The sequence below is a fragment of the Haemaphysalis longicornis genome, unplaced genomic scaffold (assembly GCF_048455015.1).
Source record: "Haemaphysalis longicornis isolate Haplotype H1 unplaced genomic scaffold, Haemaphysalis longicornis Haplotype H1 scaffold_1, whole genome shotgun sequence".
Taxonomy (NCBI): domain Eukaryota; kingdom Metazoa; phylum Arthropoda; class Arachnida; order Ixodida; family Ixodidae; genus Haemaphysalis; species Haemaphysalis longicornis.
Window position 1 is genome coordinate 352,302,808 of NW_027526203.1, and position 14,509 is coordinate 352,317,316.

The window sequence follows — 14,509 nt, forward strand, 5'->3', positions numbered from 1 at the left end:
CCTGTGGGAATTCCGCAAAGTCACTGACTAAAATTTCGTAATATCATTGACACTTCAGCGTTTTTTTTTTTTTTTTTTTTCTGTAGACGCAACAGGCTTTGCTCGAATCAATTTGGTCGTCTCTGAAAATTTCTTTTCTCAGGCTTTGCAACGCATTTCCAAATGATTGCCGAGGCAAAGAACGATTTATTGCTGCCTTTCCGGTCCTGCACAAATAAACGATAGGGGAAGTTCGTTTCAGAAATAAGGCCGCTTGACCCACCTCATTTGTTAACTTTCAGTGAGATTTGCAGACCGCTCAACAGATGTGCCCATGCTTAGCTACTTTCAGCGTTTTACCTTGAGAGATTTGTTGATCGGCTACGTACGCAGTAGTTGTTTTTTCTTTAATTAAGCAATTAAATTTTGAGGTTACAGTTACAGGCGTGTTCGCGGCGTGACGTTACAGGCGTGTTCGCGGCGTTGTCCACTGGGATTCCTTAGCGTACAGCTGACGTGGTGCACGCAGCCACTTTCTTATTGCGTTTTTGCCGGGCTTATCGGGCCCCGACTACTCCTGTGCTCATTTCAATAAACTTTTCTCTCGCTCTCACCAAGAAATACGGCCGCTGTGGCCGGGAACTAAACCCGTAAGGGGCGGCAGTATCTAAAATCAACCCCTCCTTTTTATTGCTTCATTTTTAATTTCACTAAATTTGTACTCCTTAGCGCCTTTTCCCTCGTGTTTACGCAGATTATAGGCGCGACGACGTGGGTACGCTTATCGATTAGCAACTAATATTCATATTTTGCGCCTTAGCATTCCTGGTGCAGTGGTACGCATACGTGGCCCGTCGCGTTGCTGTGTACCCCGCCGAGCCGTTTCCGCGGTGGCCCCAGCGGCTGCGGGTTGTATTTCGAGCTTGTGGGCGAACGCAGCAGGTTTGCGCGGGCGCAGGAAGCCCGCGGAGCGCCCGGAAAGGCGGAGGCGGATGTCGGCGCTAAAGTGAGGCCTGAATCCTTATCGCACGTGGCCCTGTGCTGGCCCTTGCGTCTGGAGAGCTGCAGCATGGGGCACACGGCTGGCCCGAGGGAAGGCGCCCGCACGTGCCGCAGCAGCGTGCACTCTGTCCGTATACAGGCGCGTCTCTTGCCGTTGCTTTCTTTGAATGTCCACATTCGGGTCTGACCGAAATTGTCCGCAGTCTGAGTCGTACATAATATGTGATCGAAAAAAGCAATTAAAGAGAAATGCGTACAAAACTGGGGCCCAAAGTCCCTACTGGGGAATTGTGTCATATAGTTGGTATCGTTCATAGTTGGATCGTCTTCGTCCCGCTTTCTTTTCATACCGCGTTCTTTCCTACTGCGTTGCAACACTCCAGCTGAAAGTACGGAGGATGCTTGCGACTTCATATGAATGTGAAGGTGAAAGCCTAGTTGGACCCCTGTTGCTCTCCTGTTGAACTTTCTATTAAACTTTGCGGCCGCGCCCGTCACCACTTGGCCAGGCCCCTGGACAGCACCTCCGAAGCTCGTTCCACCCGCTCGCCATCGCCCAAAGCATCCTGTTGGGCCCCGTAGGTTTCTCATTTCCACGCGCGCGCTCTGTCGCCCTTGCTCAGAATCTTCCTCCGGCGCTGCTTGCTGTTGGCCTTTCCTGACGCGCGCTCTCCGGCTCACCTCCTATTTCATGCGCCTTACAACGCGGTACAGTAAACGTGTAGATCCAAGGCCTTAAAACAACCAGTAAATATTTTTCGTCGCACCACACGTGGTTGCTTATTTCCGCAGGAGATTCCCCAGGGCTGACAACTTCAGATACACGTTTATTCCTCCTCCTCCTCCTCCTCCTCCTCCTCCTCCTCCTCCTCCAAAAGTTTGAAAACAGGTATCGCCGCCCCACGCACTTTCACGCTTTACAATTATTGATATCCCAATCCGTGAATGGCGAAACCGGATTAGCGTATCTTGGACAAGCTCCACTAATGGGAGGTATATGTAAATGTAAAAGGCAGGTACATATAATTGTAAAATAAATGCATTAGAGAACTTCTCCTGAGCACGTTTTTTTTTAAGGACGTGGTCCAGTATTTAGGCATTACTAAGCCGGTTCTCTCACTCCAAATGGCGTCAAAATTTGGTTCAGTTTCAATTTCAGACAGTGCTTCACACTGCTGTTCGAGCATAGTCAGAAGGCTTACACGGGGAATGCAGGACCTATAGCTTTTTTTTTAAATTGCGATAGTATGCCTTATGGCATAGAACCTACCTCACAAGTATACGTTGTCTCCGGCTTCACGGAGGAACGCAAGAAAGGAGCGGCGGTTGGGTTCCCATATCCACCGATGGAGGTCAGGTGGTCTGCCAGGGTGGAGGCCTGTGCCTCGAAGGTGTCGTGTTCTGGCCGCTTCCAATTAAGGGCACGTCCACAGCAGATGTTCTGTGTTCGCATCTTCGGCAGGAGCCGTGCAGAAGGGGCAGTTCTGTGCGAACGAGGCATGGTAGCGTGGTGGCCACTCGCGGGTAACAGCGGGAGAGAGGGTTACACCAATACGAAGTCTTCGCAGCAAGACCTCCTCCCAGCGAGAGAGTTTACTTGGGAGGTTCGTTACACACGGTGGAATGAGAGCTCGTGTGGCGCGACGAAGATCTTTTGTGTTGGAGAAATTGTCCTGGGGCATCTTGTGTCAGTAATGGCAACGGTCATGGAACGAATGCACTGTGGCAGGCACCATCCGTCGCCATGTGAGCGGGTAGCGTATTTGGCCAGACCCATGACAGCCAAAGAGGGCAGGGGTACGCATCGAGTATCTCGTGAATGTCCCTCGAGACAGCCGAGTTGTTATTCACGCGACATAAACCACGCATGGCCGCCGTGGAGTCTGCACAAAGTTGTAAAGTAGTTCCTCCAGGGGCTTGAAGAAGAGCCGGAGTTAGCGCCCGTAAGCCGTCTAGGACGGCTGTAAGCTCGGCCAGCATAGATGACAGGCCTCTCGGTATACGCGGGACATTGAAGTGCTGCTGTCGGTGTCTACACGTTTACTACCGCCATGATTGCTGGCGCAATCAGCTGCGCAAACTGTGGAGCGATCAGCCTCCACGGTGAATATGCACGCGTGTATTTTCCACTCCTTCCCAATAATCGCCGGAGAAACAGCAAGCCCTCGTGTTTAGAGACTTGGAAGCAGAGCGGGCTCGCGGCCTCCTGTCAATAGAAATCTGCCTCCTGTCAATAAATGCGCATTACTATTACTTCCCCTGGGTGGCAGTACCTCCCTTGCTAGATGTTCCATTCTAATATGTATTAGTATGAAACTCTATGCTTGAACCGGCTTGAATGAATTTGTCGGCAGTCCCTCTTCACAATGCGTGACGTCTGTGTTGCGTCACGAAAAAATGGAAAGGAAGTAAGGGAGAGAACCACAGCTTTAATCTATTTCCAAACGAACGAAGACGTCCCTTGCCATTGAGCGAAAGCCGAAGCAGCTTTGAAAAGTGCACGATTTTTCAGAGCAAACAAAGACATTTCAGCCTTTGGTGCGGCTTAAGGACATGGCCATTACTCCGTGCACCATCGGCTTCTTGCCTTTTCTAATGTTGATCGCGTGCCCTGAGATGTTTTTTTTCTTTTATGTTGCTGTTCTATTGAAATTGCGTTTCTTATGGAAGTGCCGCATGAATGACCGGCATGCGGGACCCCCTCGGCCAACTAAGTTCATTTTTCGGGAACTGGCTGCGTTGGTGCGGAGCGTCTGTACATATGCGGCGCAAGGGAATCCACCAGAGCGGCTATTCCTTTTGAACTCGTGTGTGTGCTTGCCTGAGTTTTGAAGACTCCGAATTTTAGTTTTCAATCGGACTTACCTGCCTCTTCGATGTCCGTCGGCTTTTGTACCGTGTGTTTACCCTTGCGTGTAATCGTCGCCTCTGAGTTTGCCTAAATCTCCCTTTCATGAAAGAAAAGAAAAACGAGCAGAGGGGCGTGTTGGAAGTGTGCTGGGCCAAAATTCCAGAGGCCTGGGTATTGAAACCGCGCGCTGCCGTGTTTTTAAAGCGAAGCTTTAGTGTACTCACTGATGCGTGTGTAACGCGAAAACGCGCTTGCGGTGGCCAGAACCGAACCCGGGTGTCTTTGTTTTATGAAGCCGGCGTCTGTCCGATTGCTTCATTTCGACATGGTTGAAGCGGTTTGGAAAACTCAGACGACAATCAAAGAACCCGCCACGCGAAAGCTTCGTGTTCAACCTTCGTCGTCGTTAGACGGAGGTGTGCGTGATTTTTTTTCTGCCTCAGATTGCGCGGCGTATGAGGGGAGGTAGGGCCAGACCGCAAAGTGAGTGAAGTATGCTGAGAAAACTAATCGCGTGAAGGGTACAAAAAGAGCACCGTGGAGTGCGCTGTACTGGTCACCTTGCGTAAGAAATTGCCGTATGAACCATCAAAGTGGTCTTATATGTGCTAAGTAAACTACCTTTCTGTTCTGGCATTCCGATTATTTTTTGTTGCTTTTCTCCGGGGAGTCTTTATCTAGAATTGGTTTAGATCCCTAACGCACGGCTAGAGGATGTTTTTCTTTCAGGTCGCTCAGATTTAGATTTTAGTTAAAAGCCGTGCATACCTTTAAATTACGCACCATTTTCTGGCTAAGCCATCGAGTCACGAAAAATAAAATCCGGGGCCATCTCCACTCACGTGAAACCAGAGGAGGGGCGAAGCATGCAGTCTATAGGTGTATTCTTGGCGCCTTGGCGTTTTTGCCAACGGAGATTAAACCATTGGGGGGTAGAGGTATACAGCGTTGCTGCACAAGTCTCGTGTCTTTGAAGCACGAAACATCCTAGGGAGAGGCGTAAACGAGTGTCCCGGTGTTTTAGTACCGTGGATACATGATACGACGATTACGACGACGGCGACAGGAGACGCCGACGGCCCGAGCCCCTAAGGGGCTTCGCCCTTAAAATCATCGTAAAAACTTCGCTGTACTGCTGCGAACCACAAAATTTGGGTTTCATATGATGGTGCGGTTTTAACGCACGAAGCGCGTGCAAAAATATTGGCGGTGCTGGGAGCCTCGATATCGTAGCAGTCAGTCAATAAAGCAATGGCTTCGAACCGCTTTGCGATTGTCAAACAAGCTGGTAACGACAGTGGAATTCGCTGAATATAAGTTTGATTGGCCCACTAACCACCTGATTATGGTAGTCCATGTTAGCCCAAGGCAGACCTATGGTTCCAGGGCAGTTGGCCATTAAATAAACGTGCCAAATGACCATTACACCAAGTAATGGTCACCAAGTAGGTTTCAAGCAGCGATTTAACGGCACCCGGCTGCTCTTTTGTAAGGGCTGGTCCCACTATATGGCTCACCTCAGACACCTCTCTGTAACCTCTACGGCAATAAATGCTTTCCACCCCCCCATCCCAGCTAAGAAGCACGGCCATCATTGTCGTGCGTGCTCTCGAAGCGAACGGCGCTTGTCTCGTGTGGGCTAAAAACCATGGTCCCCACAGAATCATGAAAAGCCGTTTCTCGTTCAGTTTTCGACTCATCGAACGCGCAAACCTGGCCAGCAATAAGGCCACGATGCGGAGATTTAACGCAGGTGTAGCAAAGGCGACAAAGACAAACTGGCTTGTTGGTTTACCCTCCTTTCAATGCTGCTGCGTCATGAGCCTGCAACAAAATAGGGTTTTGTGCGCAAGGTGAGTTCGTCACTATTTGCCAGCGGATGGGTGCGAAAAGATTCAACTGCGGTGACTTTCGGGGGAGAATAGGCAGTAAGATACGTCCACAGCGTTGTGCGCGTGTTTATATTCTGCCTGACTTGAATTTCCGCCTAAACTGCGGTCACTCAGGCGCTCCGTGAACCACTCATGAAAAGCCCGGCATCAAAAGCACGATGCGCGATCCGGTGTGCTTGGAATTCTCGATTCACTCTGTCGACAGGCACGCTCATTACTGGAAAGAGCCACTGCGCCGGAAATTGTGCGACTGTGGGCATTGTTGTCGGCAGAATTTCCTCCATTGAGTTGTCGTGCAAGCGGCTGCAGTGGTGTGCAGCGTCCGTGTGAGTGCTTGCGCGCGGCAAACAACACGTGCGCGCGACTCGACCTGGCGAGGTTTAGTGCACCCCGGACTCAGCCACTTGTGCGAGTGCGTGTAACAGGCCTGCAGCATGTGTGCAACGTGTCTATGCATAACACGCCTGTAACATCCGTCGGATTACTGAAATGTACCATGCAGGCGTTCCCGCTCGTCGCGCATGAACAGAACTGTGGCCGGCGTTTTCCAAACGCGTGCCATATTTATTATCCTTTGTCTAAGTAACAGCGGCGAAGCCTTCCTATGCTGACTCCCACCACGGACGTCCTTCTTTCGGCCACAACGGCGGCGCCCGCACGCACGCTCCAACGCCGCCGCGGGGGAGGGGAAAGCTTATGAAAGTGTTCACGCCATACGGGCTGTCCCTTTGAGATGCGGGGCACGTCCCTTTCTGGCTGTGACAAGGCAGTTCGTTAAACGGCGCTCCCGCTATTTGTACGCCGTTCTCGAGCGCTGACGCCATTACTTGTGAGCCACTTGCCAGGTGAAATGAATGTTAAGCGCACACGTAAATACGGCAACACACTCACGCCGACAAAAAGACCCCCCACCCCTCCTCTTTACCCCCTAAAAACACTTTTGTTGTTTTGTTGTTTGGCCTGTCATGCACACGCGCAGATAGATGATCCTGCCAACTGCTTTCACTCAATGGGCGCTAGCATTGCATGTCAAATGATCTAACGGCGGCTCGCAGGACGAAGTTGTTGAAGCGGTCTGTAATAAACTATCGACAGAAGTCGCTGTCAAACCACTGCTGAATTTTCCAACGAAACGTGGTTCATCGGTTCGATTTGCGCTTTTCTCACAGGCTGACTTGTGATGGCGTCCTCCAGCAAGAGCGATTGGCTTCGTGCTCTCGTTATAGGCTTCCGCTTCGCTTACAGCGGATATGCGTAGAGAACACCTGTCCACAAGCTTTCCTGTTTTGTACGGCCCGAGCAGCTGGGCCCCGTGAAGCAAGAGGTGCGCCTCATGTCATGCTGCCGGCATCCGCATGCAGCCAAGCGGACGTGCCCTGCAGGCGCATCGATGCCCGGCCACGGACCACCGTGCATGTCACGCGTTTCCAGCGCATTGTCAGCGACAGCCTCCGGTTGCGTGAGAGCATGCCGAAATCACACCCAGGGCACAGTAATGAGTATTGGGCGAGCATGCATGCGCATTAGGCTACCTGAATTACGAACTCCACCGCACCTCACGCACACCCCACGCGCGTCGACCCACCAAAGAAGCACATTTGTTAGCGTGGAGGGCAAATACTAACGGATGTGCCAAAAATCAGTTTTTTCATCTAGACACTCGACAAAAATCGGCTGTCTGTCCCTTTAACGCCTTCCAAATAAGGAAATACGGTGTTGTACACCGTGACACACCAGTGGCGAATTTGAACAATAGGGAGTTTTAGCTGACCGTTTTCCACGCTCCGCTCCGCTCCGATAGCAAGCACGAGCGCCGCTGCGCATGCGTGGTGCGCTCGGCGGCGAACGGCATTGGCTCCGGTTTCGCTGAGCGGGACGCCGCTACCGGAGCGGACCGTCAAAAACGGTCAGCTAAAACTCTCTAATGACGCAAGCTGGGCTACAGTAGGCGGTTGCATAGAGTTTCGTGGGCGATTGGGAACGTTGGCAGGGCCGCTAGTAGGGTCCGCTTCTTCGGCATTGCTGATGTCCGTTCAGCCTGCATATCGTCGCCAGCACTTACGAACTCGTGTGCCGTTGACATTGGTAATGGCGCACGGCAATGCTGACAGCTCTCTAAATTTACTCTCGAGGCACTCAGCGCCCTTGTCGTCGGTATCAGAACACCTCTAGTCCGGAGCCGCACAACAAAGCCCCTTTGCACATGACACGAACCGCAACGGCCGGGCCGTGGCCACGCTGCCAGCGCTGCCTTCGCCTTCACTTCAGGTTTGATGGGCAGTATGCTCAGAAATGCCGAGAGAAATGCAGCTGCCATCGTTTTACCGTCTGGTATCCGTCAAATAATGTTTTTGCAAGAGTGGAAGCTTGGGCATATTGGTGATTCCGCAAAAGACAAGGACGAAAAAGAACACAGGATGGTCGCTGAACACACAGAACACAAGACGGCAGCGGTCATCCTGTGTTCCTTCTCGTCCTTCTCTATTGCGCTGCACATCTCTGTCGAATATGAATAATGTCTGCTTTCGTCGATAAATCCAAATTCTTACGTTTTTCCGTGACCATGGACCCGAAACGCGTGCCACGGACAAAACAAACACGCGCCACGCAACATAGGTCCACCTGCCACCCTGCACGAGCTACCACTGATAATTCCTGAATCACGCAGAAAAATTCCAGAAACCGAGCGCTTCCGGTCGGTTTTCCCTTCTCTTTATTGCCGTTCGCACCCAATCACTCCTCGCGTTCTCGATGCCATGCGGCTGGCGGGGCCTGCTGGACGATTGCCCGTCTCTGTAGTGCGCTCCGTACTACAGCCAAGGCTCGCGTACCAGGCACAGTTCTAGCACATGACGCGAGGGGACTGGGACAGGCTGGAGGCTATTAACAGAGCCGCCATGCGCACTATTACAGGCCTCCCCCGCCTAACACCAATTCTCCACCTCCAAGCAGAAACGCAGCTAAACACGTTAGATGAACTCCTTCATCAGCGTCGTTCCGCCCGCCTGCTGAAACGTGGGCTGGTTCCAGAGGCAGCAGCTCTCGCCGCGTACATAAGCCAGCCGCCGAATACATACGATGCCAGCCTTTTCTGCCGCAAGGCCACCCTGGCTGCACCGTCAGGTGACGGACAATAAGCATCTGGCAAGGCTGCACGTCCGTACCTCGTACCTTCACCAGCCTACAGATGCCGTCCTCCATGTCCCTGACTGGGCGCGAGAGACGCTACCGCTGGTTATCCAGGCTTTTGTGGACGCCGGGGCATACGACTGCTCCGTCAGCACAGCCTTGACGTGTCCCTCCTACCCTGACCTAAATCAAAGCTGCGCGCACGAGTCAATCCGTGCACTCCCAAGCCTGCTAGCAGAACACTGTCATTCGGGACGGCCTGCAGGCGCTCGCATCGATTTTGACTACTGGGGACAAGCTGGAACTTTATACTGAGTCAACGGCAGCTATTCGGGATTTGCGTCGCGTTGCGCGTTGTATAAGCCTGGCCGCACGCATTCACAAGATTATGGACACTTATACATGCCCTGTCCGCGTTTTGTGGATTCGCCGGGACACGCTTCCTGCCCCCACAGCGGCGGATCGCGCCTGCCACCGAAGGGACCTCCCACGGCCACTATCACTTCTCCCAGTATTTACCACAGAAGAACTGCTGGTGCAAAAGGAAACCCTCCGTCGCGCCACGCGTGCTTTATTTCCACCGCGTGAAACTGACCTCCCCAGTGGGCTCGCTCGTTGGGAGGAGGTCGTGCTGCGGAGGCTTCGGGTTGGGGTGGCGTTATCCCCAGTAGTTACCCACGCTTGGCCTGCCCGATACCGCGCCCCGTTTGCGGACACCTGCCCCTTCTGTGTGCTTCCTGCCCCAGAAGCTGACGCTGAACATTTACTGTGGACTTGCCCAGGCCCCAGGCCCTCGAGGCGCCCGAACGAAACACCTCCGAAGCACAGAGCTCCATCCTGGCAGACCCCCACATCTCAAGCGCTGGATATGAGGGCCCCAGCGCCGGTGTCTTCTTGATATTTGGCGCGCTACGGGTGCAGTGTTGTACCTATGAAAACTTTTTCTGATGCCGTAGGGCAATCTTTCGGGGAAAAAAAAAGAATTTGCCCGTTATCGGAAGTTCGATACAGGCGTAAAACAGCGCTATACTTTTGCATGGTATTTTCAATGGGATGTTCATACTGTTCGATATAGACAATAGTTTGATACATCCTTGTTCGATATATCTGTCGGCGACTGTATAAAAAAACGGACATTATTTCCAGGGCTTTTTTTTTTTTCTCAGCCACCACCTACCGCCCACTTCAAACGTACCCACACGGCACCCTTTTCCACGCCATCCACCCCACGTCCTACTCCACCACGTGCGACTTCTGCCCCCAATCCTGCACATTGTACCATACGATCTGGACGTGCTCCCCCACTCCTTCCCTCCCCAGCCATGAGCAGTAGGAAGGCATGCTGCAGCCCGGCGATCATGCTTTGGCTGGTCGAAAGGGCCCGCCAGGCAGCGACCGGCCAGGGATTTCTGAACTGAGAACATCGCCATGGGCCCAGAAACGAACTAATTTTCGGTGTAAATAGCTTTTACTTATCCCCCTCCACAGCCAGGTGGGAACTCCGGCGTCTTTCTTTTTTGCCCGGCGGGCCTGGAAGTAGTGGCCTTAGAACACGGCTGCTTACGTTTTTCGCTCCCGCGAGGAAAATAAGAAAGAGAATTCATTCCTTGCGTCGCGTCGCCCACTTCGTAGGCAAGTACAGGGTGCACCGACTGTACGCTCGGCGATACCGACGGATGCAGGAAAATGGGCAGGGGCGGGGGAGGTTCCGCAAGGCGGCCGTGGCTGATTGCGGTTCTCAACGCGACAATTGGGCTCATCCTGCGAACGCACCCCAGTGCCCGCCTCACAGACGGACGTCCGAGAGCAGCCCCACAACACGGAGGCCGAACACACGCGACCAAACTGGCTGGCCGCCGGTATAAACAGGGAAAAAAATCTGTCCGCCCGCACGTATACGTCATGGAATTACCCTATTGGAACTCAGAGCCGCTGATATAACCCGCCGTAAAGCACGGTGACTAATGCGCTGAGCTACAGCCTACGTGTAGCTGCAACTCACTAGCTAGCAAGTTCGACTCCCGACAGCGGAGACTTTACGTACGCTGGAGGCATGGCTGTCGGCAGGATTTTTTCTTGAGGGGGGCAAACTGGTTTGTTGCATCGCGAGGGGTGAGGGAGAGGACGTGGAGGGAGGGGAAAGCGCTGGTATGGGGGGGGGGGGGGGGGGTGCCCCTTTGGCACCTCCTCGCCGACGGTACGAAAAGTCCCATTGGTAGGGGGTTACGGAATGTGATATATGCACCTGATCCCATCGCGCTCGTATACGGAAAGGGCATCGGCGCTGGACAAGACGCAAGGCAACATTCACGGCGGAGTCAGCCGCGATCTTTCGGCAGTTTATCATGCGCAATTTGGCCTTCCCAACTGCATCAGAAGGTCAACAATGGGCGCATTTAAGCGGCCATCGCATTTTTATAGCCTAGCTTTCTTTTTTTCTTTTGCTACATTATTTGTTTGGTTACTCGTGCCCCAAAAGCATTTTTTTTTTTCGAGCGGCTAAACGCTTTATTACGTTTGGAAACAGGCGACCAATGCCGTGTTGAGTGAGATACTGACTGGAGCGGCTTGAGCAGCCGGAATTTTACAGAGCGTTCCTGGATTTGTGAACCAGCTTATTCAGAGCGCGAAACCTAAGCACCTAATTTGCGCGAAACCTAAGCAGCTCTCGTCCTGCGCTGGAGGGCAAAGTCCGATTAGGTGTTGACCGCACGTTTACAGTGCGCTCACCGTGGCGGTGTATACGAAAATCCTTATCGCCCTTGCTACAGCCGCATCGTAAAACAACCGCGGGAGCAAGGAAAACAAACCACGTTCCCAGTCAGCCCTTCCCCCCTCCCCCCCCCCCCCCCCCCTTCCCCCCTTCCCAGCAGCGGGCCCGTCCGAAGAAGAGTTCACTCGTGGGAGCTGCAGCTGTTAGCGACGCGAACTTGACACCACTCGAGCCGCGTCACTCGCTCACAGGAGCGTCCTTGACTCCAGGGGGGTCGCGCAACTGGTCCAGATTGTATAGCTTACCGCGCGCTTATATACTACGCGACGACGTGGTCTATATAGTTACGGCCGCAAACGTACGGGATCAAATGTTACTCAGAAAAAGTGTTGAGCATCCCTATGTGCTGTTCCGCCGCACTGTTAAGCGTATAAAGGTAGTTCTGGTGACGACAGTTAATTTTGTGTTTAGCCTAATTCGACCAGGCGTTAGCGGTCCTACGAGTGCTCGCTGATCCAATAACCCGCGTGAAGCCACGCTTGGAGCCCCGCGGTAAACCGGCGGCCGCCCGCCGAGCAGCCACGGTGATGCACACTGCAACTGGGATCAACGATCGCTACCGCTAGGGGTCCCTGTGAAGGGCAGCTTTGACGTAGCAGAAGCCGAAGCCGTTCGTACTCGCACGCGCTTGATTCAATGATCGCGTACTCCCGCTGCGAGCACTTTACGTGCTCAGGAGAGATACCGGGCAGCGCTCGCGCCAAACTCGAGAGCTTTGAGTGGAGAAACGCTCACCCACAAGCTCATCTGTGTCCCTGTCTGGGAAGCTCAACTGCGGCAGTAAATGCTTGGGAGTGCAGTGTTTTGTTCGCGTTCACAGTAGCGTAGCAGCTGTCTGCAATTTTTTTAAGGCCAAGCTAGGAGGATACCTTCGGGAGTATAACCGCACTCAGGTCTGGTTTTACAACAAAAATTCTAAGATACCCGGTATTGTCATTCGCAAATATTGCTATCACTGCTAGTAAGGCAAAAGCGTGATTTTTTGATCGAAAAAAGAAAAAGAGTAAGAGGAGCCAAGGACAAGCAAAAGTTGACGGGACACAGCGCTTTGTCTCATGTCCCGTTTGATTTGTGTGCCTTTAGCTCCTCTTGGCGCTTCTCTATCTCTACTTTTCTATTTTTACTTACAACTTAGCGAAAAGTTGTAAGAATTGATTTATGAAGAGTGTATTTCATCATCCTACGGTAGAGCATTGCTAGGTTCGCCGCCTCCATCGGCTCGCAGTTTTAATGCGCGTCAGCGATATTTAAACGACCAGCCTTTCGTACTTTCGACTACCGAACCTTCCCACTCAAGCAGTGAATACCTCGGCAAAAGCCGCTACAGATATAGAGGAGAACTGCTGAAAGCAAAACTTTATGTAGTGCAGCCAGTGTTAAAAAAAAAATCTTCCTCTGCCCAGGTCTGGAGAACCATTCCCGAAAAAAAGCCCTTCCACCTTTCTTCCCGTTTTTTTTCAGCGATTCACTCCGGTGTTCAGCATTACGGCTCAGTTTCTGCAAGTCGTAGAAATAGAAGGCATATATATTTCTGCTGAAACTCGTCCCCGCATACAGCGAGCTTCAGCTTTAAATAAGCACTGCGTTAAGGCATCGCTTCCTACTCGAGGGCTGTGATCGTTCCAGAGTGTTGTTTTTATTTGCAATTTGATCCAAAGCCCAGAGTTCAACGTCGGCCGCAACAGTCGGGAGCGTTGAAAGAGGTACAGTTCATGATTGAGACCTGCTGGCTCGGTGCCAGCGGGAACTCTTAGACATGTGTGAGGACGTTCGCGCAACAATTGTTTTTGTTTCGTCTCGCCCCAACGCTCTGCACGAGTTGCATTTATGCTTCAATGCCTGCCCTAATCTTTCTCCCCTTTCCATATAGTGTCTCCCTTCCGCGCCGTTTAAAATTATGGAAGGTTAAAATAAGGGACGAAACGTGTACATTCGTGAAAAAGCCCCTTCTTTGTACCTCATACCTGATATGGAAGGTGTCTATAGGTGCGATAATTTGATGTGCCCCAAAAGTCGCCAAGCACATTCTAGAAGAGTCAGTCAAGTACCAAAAGATTCCGCTAACAAGGGTTGGACATGCGAAACGCAAGTACTCTGAAGGCTTCCACGCGAACCACCCAGGGTTTGTGAAGGAGAAGTTGCGCGTGTCAGGCAGCCCAAAATACGTTGCACCCAGCGATTTATGCCGGTGCCCATTCAGTGCATCTCAGGCAGCTTCTCTGTGTGCGTGCGGAAAGACACTCCACGAGGCTACATCACAAACAGCTGTTGGCCAGAATAGAGCGACTGTGAGAGGCCGCGCAGGTACGAACGTTTCGACCGCTCAACATACCAAATAGATGACCACGGAGCAGAGTCAACTCATCCAGTTACCGCGCTCTGAATGTGGTTATATTATGGGGAAAACACACAAAAAAGAGGCGTGATTTCGGAAAGAAAAGAAAAAGGTTCTGATCGCGAGCATTTCGCAGAAATGAACTGCGCGCGACCATCACCGTCAGCTAGGCGAAACATGGCTTGACGTTTATTGCGGTGCTACTGAGTCTCGCAATGCCATATTTATTACGTGCATACGAAATAAACTCGCAGTGGATGCAAGCATTTATTCACGCAAGCCCGACCAGGCGAACCAAGTTTTGAAGACGGCGGAAGCCGAGAACTTGTTTGGCACTGCAAGGAGCGCGCGTGACAACGCGTCGAGAAACGAGAGACGTGCGCATGATGACTGGCACATCATCGGGACCACAGGTGAGCCACAAGCGAGCGATTTCACGACCTTTAAAGGGCGCCGATATTTCTCCTCGAGGTTTCATCGTGGACTTGCTTCGAGACGTGTCAGCCCCTGAGCAGCCAGCGTCCAAGCGGAGCCCGGCTACAGCCCGG

At 52.3% G+C, this 14,509-nt stretch overlaps 1 protein-coding gene across 1 annotated transcript in view; it reads right to left on the reverse strand.

Moving 5' to 3' along the window:
* Sbm (L-type amino acid transporter sobremesa) overlaps positions 1-14,509 on the reverse strand; it is a 129,355-nt gene that overhangs the window by 114,602 nt on the left and 244 nt on the right. The gene's annotated exons all lie outside the window — the stretch shown is intronic.